The sequence below is a fragment of the Pituophis catenifer genome, unplaced genomic scaffold, assembly GCF_029215685.1.
Source record: "Pituophis catenifer annectens isolate HBS135680 unplaced genomic scaffold, rPitCat1.0.hap2 SCAF_2, whole genome shotgun sequence".
Taxonomy (NCBI): Eukaryota; Metazoa; Chordata; class Lepidosauria; order Squamata; family Colubridae; genus Pituophis; species Pituophis catenifer.
The window spans coordinates 284540505-284552668 of record NW_027256882.1 but is presented as its reverse complement, the minus strand read 5'-3'; the positions used below and the strand labels follow the sequence as shown (position 1 = coordinate 284552668).

The window sequence follows — 12164 nt, the reverse complement described above, 5'->3', positions numbered from 1 at the left end:
ATCCAAGGCAGATTAGAGCCTTACATGGAAAGGGAAATGCCAGATGTCTAGGATAGTTTTAGAGAAAGCTGAGGAACATGAGGCACTAATCCTGATATATGCGGGTTAATCGAGATACCAAAAGATTGACAGAAAGAAGTCGAAGTGTAGTTCATGGATTACAGAAAGGCCTTTGATTGTGTTGAGCTGTGAAATGTCCTTAGGAAAAATGGATATTCAGGCCAGTTTACAGATAGTCCTCAACCACAATAGAGCCCAACATTTATGTTGCTAAGTGAGACATTTGTTAAAAGAGCTTTGCCCTGACCTTTCTTGCCACAGTTGTTAAGTGAATCACTGCAGTTGTTCAGGTTGTTAAGTGAACCTGACTTCCTCGTTGACTTTGCTTGTCAGAAGTTCACAAAAGGGGATCACATGACCCGGGACACTGCAACCGTCATAAATATGAGTCAGTTGCCAAGCTTCTGAATTTTGATCATGGCGATGCAATCATGTGATTGTGTCTGATTTTATGATCTCTTTACAATGGTCAGGAAGTGAACGTGGCGGTCATTAAAAGGAAAACCAAAAGTAAATGAAATCCGAAATGATAAAAATTGCATCATGTGACTTCAGGACGTTGCAAATGGCCGTAAATGCAGGCTGGTTGCCTAGCGCCCAAAATGTTGTTTTGTGACCATGGTGGGAGGGAGGGGGACAGACATCAGGACATCAGGACAGACATCAGGACAGACATCGGGTCAGAAGTAGCTCCAGGGAGTCAGTCATAACTTTGAATGGTTGCTAAGCAACCATTTGTGAGTCGGGGGACTACCTGTATCAAGGAATGGTGAATTGGAAAATGGTCATGATTTTAAAATTAAATTAAAAGGAACATCACTAAGCTGCACTATCTCCTGCAAAGTGTGTGTGTGTGTGTGTGTATGTGTGTGTGTGTGAGAGAGAGAGAGAGAGAGAGAGGGAAGGAGGGAGGGAGAGGGAGGGAGGAGGAAGAGGGAAGGAGGCAGAGGGGGAGAGAGAGAGGGACGAGGGGGAGAGAAGGAGGGAGGAAGGGGGGAGAGAGAGAGGAAGGAGGGGAGGGAAGGAGGGAGAGACAGAGGGAGGGAGAAGGGGGAGGGAGGAGGAGGAGGGAAGGAGGGAGAGGTGGGAGAGAGGGAGGAGGAGGAGGGAGGGAGAGAGGGGAGGAGAGGTAGGGAGGGAGAGAGGGGGAAAGCGAGGGGGAGGAGGGGGAGAGAGGAGGAAGAGGGAAGGAGGGAGAGGGGGGAGAGAGAGGGGGAGAGCGAGGGAGGAGGAGGGAGAGGGGGAAGGGAGAGGGAGAGGGAAGGAGGGAGAGAGAGTGGGGGGGGGCTTCAAGTCATTTTTGTCTCCTGGCAACTGCCTGGGACATGGCCCCTGCAGTTTTCTTGACAAGATTTCAGAAGTGGTTTGCCATTGCCTCCTTCCAAGGGCTGAGAGACAGTGACTGGCTGAAAATCATCAACTGGCTTTATGCCTGGGGGCAGAACTGGAACTCACAGCCTCCCTGGTTTCTATCCCCGTACAGGTAGTCCTCCACTTACGACCACAATCGAGCCCAACATTTAAGTTGTTAGGCAAGACATTAGTTAAGTGCGTTTTGCCCCATTTTACAACCTTTCTTGCCACAGTTGCTAAGTGAATCACTGCAGTTGATAAGTTAGTAAGCCGATTGTTAAGTGAATCTGGTTTCCCCAATTGACTTTGCTTGTCAAAAGGTTGCAAAGGATGATCCCATGACCGCAGGACATAGCAACAATCATAACTATGAACCAGTTGCCAGGAGTCTAAATTTTGATCATGTGGCCATGGAGATGCTGTAAAGGTCATAACTGTGAAAAATGGTCATAAGTCACATTTTTCAGTGCTTATTGTAACTGTAGTAAGTCGAGAACTACCCGTATCTTTTAACTACTAAACCAAACTGGCTCTCCAGATTAACTGGAATTAACTAGTATCCTATGACTATCACTAAGTGTTGTATCGTATGATTTACGATGAATGTATTTTTATGACGACTATGATCATGATTTATCACTTTTATGTACACCGAGAGCTTATACACCGAAGACAAATTCCTTTTGTGTCCAATCACACTTGGCCAATAAAAAGAATTCTATTCTATTCTAACCAGGGGTGAAATGTAAAATGTTACTACCGGTTCTGTAGGCGTGGCTTGGTGGGGGGGGGGGGTAATGTGACTGGGTGGGTGTGGCCAACTTTTTTTTTTTAAAAAACTTTTCAAAGCATTTTTTCTAATGCTTTGAAAAGCCTCTGCCGATCAGGCAACTCAACTGGGATCCTCAGAGACTTTTCAAAGCATTTTTTTTTTACCACCTCTTCGACCAAGAAGTTGCAGAAAAAAAATGCTTTGAAAGGCCTCTGAGGATCCCCGCTGAGCTGTGCGATCATCAGAGGCTTTTTTTTTAACTTTTAAAAGCATTTTTTCGTCGGAAGAGGTTGTAGAAAAAATGCTTTTAAAAGTAAAAAAAAAAAAGAAGCCTCTGATGATCGTGTGACTCAGCTGAGCATGGGGGGGGGGGGGCGCAGGGATTTTTGCTACCGATTCTCCGAACCACCCGCCACCATCGCTACCGGATCGGGCAATTTAGTCTGAACTGGGAGCATTTCACCCCTGATTCTAACTATACAAAAACCACACTGATGACAATGGATGCAGCAACAAGCTTTAGAATTCTTGCATTTCACCTTTCTTAGTAAATAATGCAAAAATCTATGTAGGTTAGGGGGCAGTCGTTTAATTCACCTAGGTCACAGATTATCGCGCAGAGGCTTTGGGGATTTTGGCTTAGCGAAAGCTACTCCATTCTTAGAACCCAGCCTTGCAAAGTGATCAATCATGATCTCATTAGCAATCACATTTGGATTTTCCTTTAATCTCCCGGGTAAGCATTGCTGCAGATCCGACCTGTCCTTTAAATGGCTTATCTACATGATGTAATGTTTGGCGTCCCTGCCAGAAGTGGCAGCCTCTCAGCCAAGAATGAAACCGTGTCTCGTTTCGGATGATGAACTGCTGAACCTTGAATTCCCTGGAAATTCTGCTCAATTAGGCTTGCAATCTATCAGGCTTCAGATACCCTTTTAAACAGCGGTGGGTGAGTGGAGGGGGAATACCCAGAATGCACTTATTAAGCAAAACATGCCTGGGCTTCTGAAAGCAGTGATTAAAGCTGCCTTCTCCCACCTGGGACTTTTTGGAGTTTCAATACAGGTAGTCCTCGACTTATGATCATAGTTGCATGATTTCTGTTTATAGGGCAGTGATTCTCAGCCTTAGCAACTGCTGGCTGGTGAGTTCTGGGAGTTGAAGTTCAAATGACCATAGTTGAGAAACGCTGTTGTAGAGGTTTGCAGAATCGTCATTACATGAAGGTCATATTTCCTGTGGCTAACTTATGGGTGCATATCCATCTTCTTAAAAGTTGTGTGTGTGTGTGAGAGAGAGAGAGAGAGAGAGAAAGAGAGGGAGAGAGAGGGGGAGAGAAAGAGGGAGAGGGGGAAAGAGAAAGAGAGATGGAGGGAGAGAGAGGGAGAGAGAAAGAGAGGGAGAGGGGGGAGAGAGAAAGTGGGAGAGAGGGGGAGAGAAAGAGGGAGAGAGAGAGGGAGAGAGAAAGAGAAGGAGAGGGAGAGAGGGGGAAAGAGGAAGAGGGAGAGAGAGAAAGAGAGGGAGAGAGAGGGAGAGAAAGAGGGAGAGGGGAAAAGAGAAAGAGGGAGAGAGAAAGAGGGAGAGGGAGAGAAAGAGAGGGAGAGAGAGAAAGAGGGAGGGAGAGAGAGAGAAAGAGAGGGAGGGAGAGAAAGGGGGAGGGAGAGAGAAAGAGAGGGAGAGAAAAGGAGGGAGAGGGAGGGAAAGAGCGAAAGAGGGAGAGGGAGAGAGAAAAAGAGGGAGAGAGAAAGAGAGGGAGGGAGAAAGGGAGCAGGAGAGAGAAAGAGGGAGAGAAAGAAAGAGAGGGAAAGAGACAGAAGGAGAGGGAGGGAGAGAAAGGGAGAGAGAGGGAGAGAAAGAAAGAGGTAGAGAAAGAGAGAGAAAGAGAGGGAGAGAGAAAGAAAGAGGGAGAGAGAGAGAGAAAGAGGGAGAGGGAGAGAGAAAGAGGGAGAAAGGAAGAGGGAGAGAGAGGGGGACCATTTAAAAAGGCATAGAAGTTTTGATTTCTTAGGAGTGTGCATTATTGACAAACTTTAAGGTGTTTTGTCTTCTTTAAGATCCTCTCCAGTTCTCTCACATGATGGAACGCGCGGTGTGTGTTAGTGGGATGGCTGCTATGCCATCTAAACACGGGAGATTGTGCCCATATGTCTATTACCGGAGCCCTGCTAGCTGTTGCTACATTTTGTGCGTGTTATCTCTCTGTTGGCCTCTGTTCATTTGGCACAGGGATTGTTGCTAAATATAACCTGTAATCAGCCAGCATTGCAAAAATGTGAGGTCATTATTAGAGGCTGATTCTCGGTTACCATGTTCACATACCCACTGGAACAATCTGGTGGCAGTGCTCTTGAAAAGCACCTCAGGAGCAGAACCATTTGATTAATCTTCCATTATTTAGGGTATGCAATCGTTGGCAGCTGTTCAGTCCAGCATCTTCCGAGCTGCCCTCTCAGAGCTTCCCCTTCTTCATGAAAGCTGTTAATGAAACTAGATTGGGCTCGGAGAATTGCAAAGTACATTTTTTTTTATTAACTTGCTGCTCATCGCGAACAGAATCTGCTGAGATAGTAAACGAGCTTCCTGTTATAATCGGTGCCAGGGACAATTTCTCGTCTTTTTCCTCAACCCTCATAATTTCAAAACTTGGATCATTCCTCTTGGGAGCCGGAAAAGGAGGACATCAGAGGAGCCGCATGGAAGCAAGCAAAATCTACTTTCTTCGTCATGGTTACAGATTCTTCTTAAAAGCCTCCTTAGAAGGCTCCAAGCTGATTAAAATGCAAGCAGGGACCATCCGTCTAATGTTCTCTAGCTACTAGATTGGTAGCAGGGATGAAATGCTCCCGGTTTGGACCGGATCGCCCGATCCAGTAGCAATGGCGGCAGGTGGTTCGGAGAACCGGTAGCAAAAATCCCTTCCCCCCCCCATGCCCAGCTGAGCCGCACAATCATCAGAGGCCTTTTTTTTTTTACTTTTAAAAGCATTTTTTCTATTTCTTTGGCCGAAAAAATGCTTTTAAAAGTTAAAAAAAAAAAGCCTCTGATCATTGCGCGGCTCAGCTGGGATCGTCAAAGGCTTTTAAAAGAAAAAAACCCTTTTAAATGCCTCTGACGTTCCAAGCTGAGTTGCCTGATCGTCAGAGGCATTTAAAAGAAAAAAAAGTCTCTGCTGGGATCGTCAGAGCCTTTTGAAAGCATTTTTGTACAACCTCTTCACCGAAGAGGTTGTAGAAAAAATGCTTTTAAAAGTAAAAAAAAAAAAAAATTGGCCATGCCTACCCAGTCACATTACACTCCCCCCCTCGCTAAGCCATGCCCACAGAACCGGTAGTAACAAATTTTAGATTTCACCACTGATTGGTAGATGTTCTTCCGCTAGTGCTTGTAGCCAGTGGTGGGTTTCACATTTTGTTACCACTGTTTTGCCCCGCGCGTGCAGTGCATGCGCCCAGTCTTCTGTGCATGCGCTTTGCTTGCTCGTGCACCTTCCGTGCATGCACCCGACCTCAAAAACATGCCTAAATAGGATGGCATAGAGCCGGGGCAGGTGGGCCCGCCCACCTGTGATTTCCGCTACCAATTTACCCAAATCAGTCCAAACTGGCTGAGTACCACCTCTGCTTGTAGTCCCTAATACTTCTTCCTAAGTGTATCCAACTGCTTTTTTAAAGATGGATACATCCTAGGAATTTGTGACCAGAAAAACTGCATTGTTTAGTTGTCATGGATCTACCTCCGGAACCCTCTCTGGACGTGAGTTCAGAGGAAGAGGGTGAATTTGAATCTGCAGAAGAAAGCATGGAGCTGAGTGTTGGTCAGGATCAGGGCTCGGAGAGTGCTAGCTTGATGGAGCAGCCTCAGCTGGGTCAATTGGACCAGCAGCAGGTTGAGGCTGAGCCAGTTGAGCTGTAGCAAGTTGGTCAGGAGGCTCCAGGCAATGACCAGGACCGTTAGCAATGAGGAGGAAGGTGGAGTCCACACCTCCTCCTCATCCAAGGACACATAGAGAAGACAGGCACAATGTTAGTCTGCTAAACTACTCCTGAGGAGGCAACCTCGCCTCTCAGGAAGGGCTGCATCGTGTTGCCTACTTAATCCCGGTCTGAGAATTTGAGGGTTGCTGAAGCAACGTGTTCACTTCTGTGCTTTGTGTGCTTGTGCCGGTGTATGAGCCGAGGTGGCGCAGTGGTTAGAGTGCAGTACTGCAGCTACTTCAGCTGACTTGTAGTTCAGCAGATCAGCGGATCAAATCTCACCGGCTCAAGGTTGACTCAGCCTTCCATCCTTCCGAGGTGGGTAAAATGAGGACCCAGATTGTTGGAGGCAATATGCTATTTAGTACACTGTCTTTGGTGTAAGCTGCCCAGAGTCCTCGGAGAGTGGACGGCATAGAAATATGACTAATAAAATAAAATAAATAAATATCCTGAGCCTTTGGACTGCTGGACTGACTTTGTGTGTTGGACTCAGTTGTGCAGTGACTGTTGTTGTGCCGAGCTCGGAATCTGGACCTATGCAACGGGGGTGCTTTCTGAGGACCTCTTTGGGGAGTTTGAATAAACACCTATAGACTCTTGCTATGTGTGTGTGTATCTGTGTGGCTGTGTGGCTCTGTGCGTAAAGTGGGGCAGTACAGTAGTAGATTCTGTGTATTTTTCTTGTTTTCGAGACATTCCTTTCAATTATAGGACAAAGCCGTAGTACCAAGCCCTGCACCTCCTAAATTCAGCTTCAACAAATAAACAAGCTTGTTGTCCTTAGAGGCATGTTGGTACAATGAATAACAGGATGTTCACACACACACACACACACACACACACACACACACACACACACACACACACATACACCCTTGGCCAACTTATCACTGCATGAATACAAGAACATGATGTACCAGGAGAATTTAGTTGAGAGTCTCTCTCCTGCTTTGAAAGGAATGCTAAAATAAGTTCTCCTTCATTAAATTAAATGGGGAGCGGCATTCTAGCCCAGTATGAAATCAGTGATCTTGTGGGGCAGAAGAACTTTTGATGGAGAACAACCAGGGGTGGGTTCCTCCCGGTTCGGTCTGGTTCGGTCGAGCCGGTAGCGGTGACGATATGACGTCACCGAACCGGTTCTCCCCCCCCGCCCTCCCACCCCCACCCGCCCACGTTATTCTTACCTTTTATTTGGTCCCACCCCCAATCTATTGCTGCCTCCTGAGTCCCAGCTGATGACTAGAGGGAAAAAAAACTGTTTAAACTCTTGCCGCGGGGCTTCAAAGGGCCATCCTACAGCTGATCAGTGTTAAAAGCAAACAAATGAGTCGGGTCGTAAGTGCGAGGACTGGTCGTAGGTGCGAGGACCTTTCAGAAATGACTCTGACCAGCTAGCCACGCCCACCTAATCACATGACCTCCAAGCCACACCCACAAAATAAGCCACGCCCACAGAACCGGTAGTAAAAAAAATTAGAACCCACCCCTGAGAACAACTGCTGTTGCCGTGAGAAGCAGCAGCCTTAGAGAAAGATAGGAAGGGCAACAGAGATCTAAAAAAGAAAGAAAGAAAGAAGAGACAGTTTTTCTTCTTGTGACAGCTAATTGAATTTCTTTCACGTACTTTTAATTATGTAAAGGGGTCATTTCCCATGCCTGCAATCTAAAATAAGTTGAAAAGGGGTCAGCTCCGCAAAGTCCAGGCAGTCCTTGACTTACGACCAAGATTTCTGTTGTTAAGTGAGACATTTGCGAAGTGAGCTTTGCCCCATTTTACCACCTTCCTTGTCTCAGTCGCTAAGTGAATCACTGCAAGTTGATAAGTTAGCAAACTGGTTGTTTAGTGAATCCGGTTTCCCCTCATTGATTTTGCTTGTCAGAAGGTCACAAAAGATGATCGCATGAACTTGGGACACGACGGTCAGAAGTATGAACCAGTTGCTGAATGTCTGAATTTGGATCCCATGATCACGGGGATGCTGCAAAAGTCATAACTGTGAAAAATGGTCATAAGCCACTTTATTCAGTGCCGTTGTAACTGAGCAGTCACTAAATGAACTGTTGTAAGTTGAGGACTATCTTGTAGTCCAGACAAAAAGCACACCAAAAAGAGCCGGGGTGGTGCAGTGGTTGGAATGTAGTATTGCAGGCAAACTCAGCCCACAGCCTAGAGTTCGATCCTGACAGGGCTCAAGGTTGACTCAGCCTTCCATCCTTCCAAGGTGGGTAAAATGAGGACCCAGATCAGTGATGGCGAACCTTTTCTGCACCGAGTGCTGAAAAAGTCACACGGAAACATTGCGCATGTGTGCGCGTGCGCGTTGGTGCCACTTTCTGGAAAAGCCGAACTTCCAGGTTCTAGCATGCATGCGTGCCCGACAATCAGCTGGCTGGCGCACATATGCAGGCCGGTTTTCAGCACTGCTGCATGCGCGAAGGATTTGCGCTCTGAAAAAGCTGAACTTCCGGGTTCTGGCGCGCATGCACCACCTGACAATCAGCTGACTGGTACGCATGCACAGTCCAGTTTTCGGCACTGCCGCATGCACAAAGAACAGCTGATCATCACGTGTGTATGCGCGTCAGAAACCCAGAAGAGAAACAAGCAAGGCCACGCATGCCGGGCAACATGGCTTCGTGTGCCACTTTGGGCACGCGTGCCATAGGTTCGCCATCATGGACCCAGATTGTTGGGGGCAATAGGCTGACTCTGTAAACAGCTTAGAGAGGGCTGTAAAGCATAGTGAAGCGGTATATAAGTCTAAGTACTATTGCTATTGCTACTAGCTGTAACTTTATTGTAATATTATATCAACAGAATTTTGCAGTCTGAGAGTATACCTCTCGACCCTTACTTTTACAGACCAGGAAACTGGGGAGGGTCTCTTCTGGCCCCGCCCACATTCCTGCTGCAGGCTAATCCTACCATTGGCTAATCTGTGACTTTTCCTCTTTTCTCCCCAGGTCATTCATACATACATTACATGAGGCAAGGAGCCTTTGTAGGTAAGCAGCAAAATTATTTTGGGGTGGGGTATAGGTTGCAACTGCTCTTTATAATTTTAAGGCATTAAAGTGGAATTTGCTCCCCTCCGCCTACTCTTATAGCTTGGCACAACATCACTTCTATATTAGGATTTGCAGGGGTGTCAAACTCGATTTCTTTGAGGGACACATCAGGGTTGTGTTTGACCTTGGGGAGGCAGGGGGCGTGGCCAGGTGGTGTGGCCAGCTCAATGTCAGTCGTGTCAGGGGCACCTGTGGCCCGAGCGCTCTTCCAGTAAAAATGAGCTCCCGAGCTCCGTTTTGGCTGTGATGGCCTCCTGTAACCCTCTGCCAGCGAAAACGGAGCTCGGGAGGGCCGCACGTAACCCTCCCAAGCTCCGTTTTTGCTAGCAGAGGCACTGTGGGCCAGTCCCTCATTGTTTCCAAGGGTAGTCCTGTGGGCCAGATCTATGCACTCCGGGGGCCAGATCCGGCCCCCAAGGCACTGAGTTTGACACCCCTGATTTAGGGGAAAAGAAATGGAAATTATGAACCGTGTGAGATTGTATTCTTAATGAGAAGGCAGAAATTGTATAGGGCAGCGATGGCTAACCTTTTTGTCGTTGCGTGCCAAAAGCAGGGGGAGTGTTGGGGGGATCGCACACACGTGTGCCCACATCCATAATTCAGTGTGCCCCGTTCCCCTGTGCATGCACGCATGACTCCCCACGCTCCCGGCACGGTGGGCTCAGTAGGCCCGTTTTTCACCCTCCCTAGGCTCCAGAGGCTTTCTAGGAGCCTGGGGAGGGCGAAAATGGCCTCTCCCCCCCGCCGGAGGCCCTCCGGAAGCCAGAAACAACCTGTTTGCCGACTTTCGGTGGGCCCGGAAGGCCCGAAAATCAGCTGGCCAGCGCGCGCATGCTCACTGGAGCTGAGCTAGGGCAATGCTCATGTGCCCACCAATATGGTTCCGCGTGCCACCTGTGGCACGCGTGCCATAGGTTCGCCATCACGGGTATATGGCTTTGAGAGTCTTGTATGAGATTGGACAAGTTTTCAACCTGAGACTAGAAAAGGCTGCTTCTCACCTTTGCTGAAGCGTTTAATGGCATCGTGGCTCAGATGGTTGGACTCTTTATTTTATATGCCCTCGAGGCATTTTGCTGGTTGAACCAGTGGACATCTTCTCGTTATCGCTACTGAAAGTGAATCAAATTATTCTGGCACTCGGGGCAAAACAAAAAACAAGAATCCAAGCATCTGTTCCCAAAATTGCAAGAATAAAAGTAATATAATAAAAGGCCTAACAACTTGTTTCTTTTTCATGATATCCGAAATGAGCTGCCTAAGGAAGCTGCTTGATTCTGCTTAATGTTATGACCAGTTCACTGAGCTTGATTTTTCCCCCCCCTTACTTATTCAACAGTGTGATCAACCGAGAGGGACATATTTTAATATAAATTGATATTTCATGAACTTTCAAAGGAGTTGGAAGATTTACAACATGATGTTAATATCACACGTTTATCACGGGGATAAGACCTGAATTTCTGTAAAGTGTTTGCCTATCTCATTTGTGCTTTCCTTAGGCAAGTTGAATTTCAGGAAGACAGCATTTAAATAAAAAATAATTATATTAATAAGTTAATTTTATGGGGTTTTTTTTCTCCCCTTACAGGAAGAAAAATGATCACGGGCGAGGAAGAGAGACATAATGAAAAGTAAATTAGGAATCCATCATCAAGAAAAAAATTCAGAAAAATGGGGAAAAGCCTAGGATAGACATCTGTAGTCTTGCATTCAATTGACAGAGAACAAAATTTATCTTCTTGTGAGGATGGGACTGGAAATGAATCTTGTATTAAGGAATGAGTATCAACCTTCATTCTGGTCTCGCTCAAGAAAACTGCTGACGGAGCCCATGAAAAAAAGAAGTTTCAGGTATAAATGTTGCTTTCCAAAGTATGCAGCAGAAAGTCAATATCTGTCAAAACCAGTGGGATATTAAATATATTCCAGAATATAAAGTTCATTACGTTGCATTTTCAGGAATTGAAAGATGAGGAGAGTCATTTAAAACTAGTTTTTTTTCCACCCAATCCCTCATCTATAAATTGATGCTTTTAAGTTAGCAAGTTTACTTTAGATAAACACTTTGAGATTATCTTTTTCCTAGCGTATTCCCACAAGTGCAGGGTCCGCTTTTCAGATCATTGAACGCCGCTTTGCACAGTCAGTTGTGTCTGCAGAGTGCCCGCAGTTGCATATCTTTGTTTTTGTTTTTGTTTTTATTAAATTTATATACCGCCCTACTCCCGAAGGACTCAGGCACTCGCTGAACAGGCACAAAATAAAATACATAGATACAAAAGTTAGAAACATAATTAAAACCAGATTAAATAATTTAGCCCGAAACAATTAAAAATCCCAATAATTTAAAACAGATTAAAATTTAAAGAATTTTAAAACAGGGGAGAAAATTAGGCCAGGCCGGCTTGCTGGAATAGGAGGGTCTTAAGAGCACGGCGGAAAGTGCGCAGATCTGGGATCCTCCGTATCTCTGGGGGGAGCTTGTTCCAGATAGTGGGTGCCCCCACAGAGAAGGCCCTCCCCCTGGGGGCCGCCAGTCGACATTGTTTGGCTGACGGCACCCGGAGGAGCCCCTCTCTATGAGAGCGTACCGGCCGGTGGGAGGCTGTTTGTGGTAGTAGGCGGTCCCGTAAATAACCAGGTCCTAAGCCATGGAGCGCTCTAAAGGTGGTGACCAAAACCATATCTTTGTTGATGGTGTCTTGCCATCTCTGTTTTGGGTGCCCGCGAGGTTGCCGGCCATTGACTTCTAGTTGGTAGGCAGTCTTGGCAATGGTGGAAGTTTGCTCTCTGGACATGTCCATACCAGCGGAGCCGGCCTTCTCTCATCTTCTCTATAATTAATGCTCAAAAGTTGGGAAAAACACTTGGAGATGCAATCTAAAAATCGATACTTTTGAAATGAATGTCTTCTCCTTTGATTT

General features: G+C 46.5%; 1 protein-coding gene across 1 annotated transcript in view; it reads left to right on the top strand.

The window, feature by feature from the left end:
• Positions 1-12164, top strand: part of MAPK4 (mitogen-activated protein kinase 4) — a 115638-nt gene that overhangs the window by 51543 nt on the left and 51931 nt on the right. The window contains exons 3-4 of the mRNA XM_070935991.1: positions 9130-9171; positions 10829-11091. The gene's annotated coding sequence lies outside the window, so the exon portion shown is untranslated. The remainder of the gene's footprint in view (positions 1-9129; positions 9172-10828; positions 11092-12164) is intronic.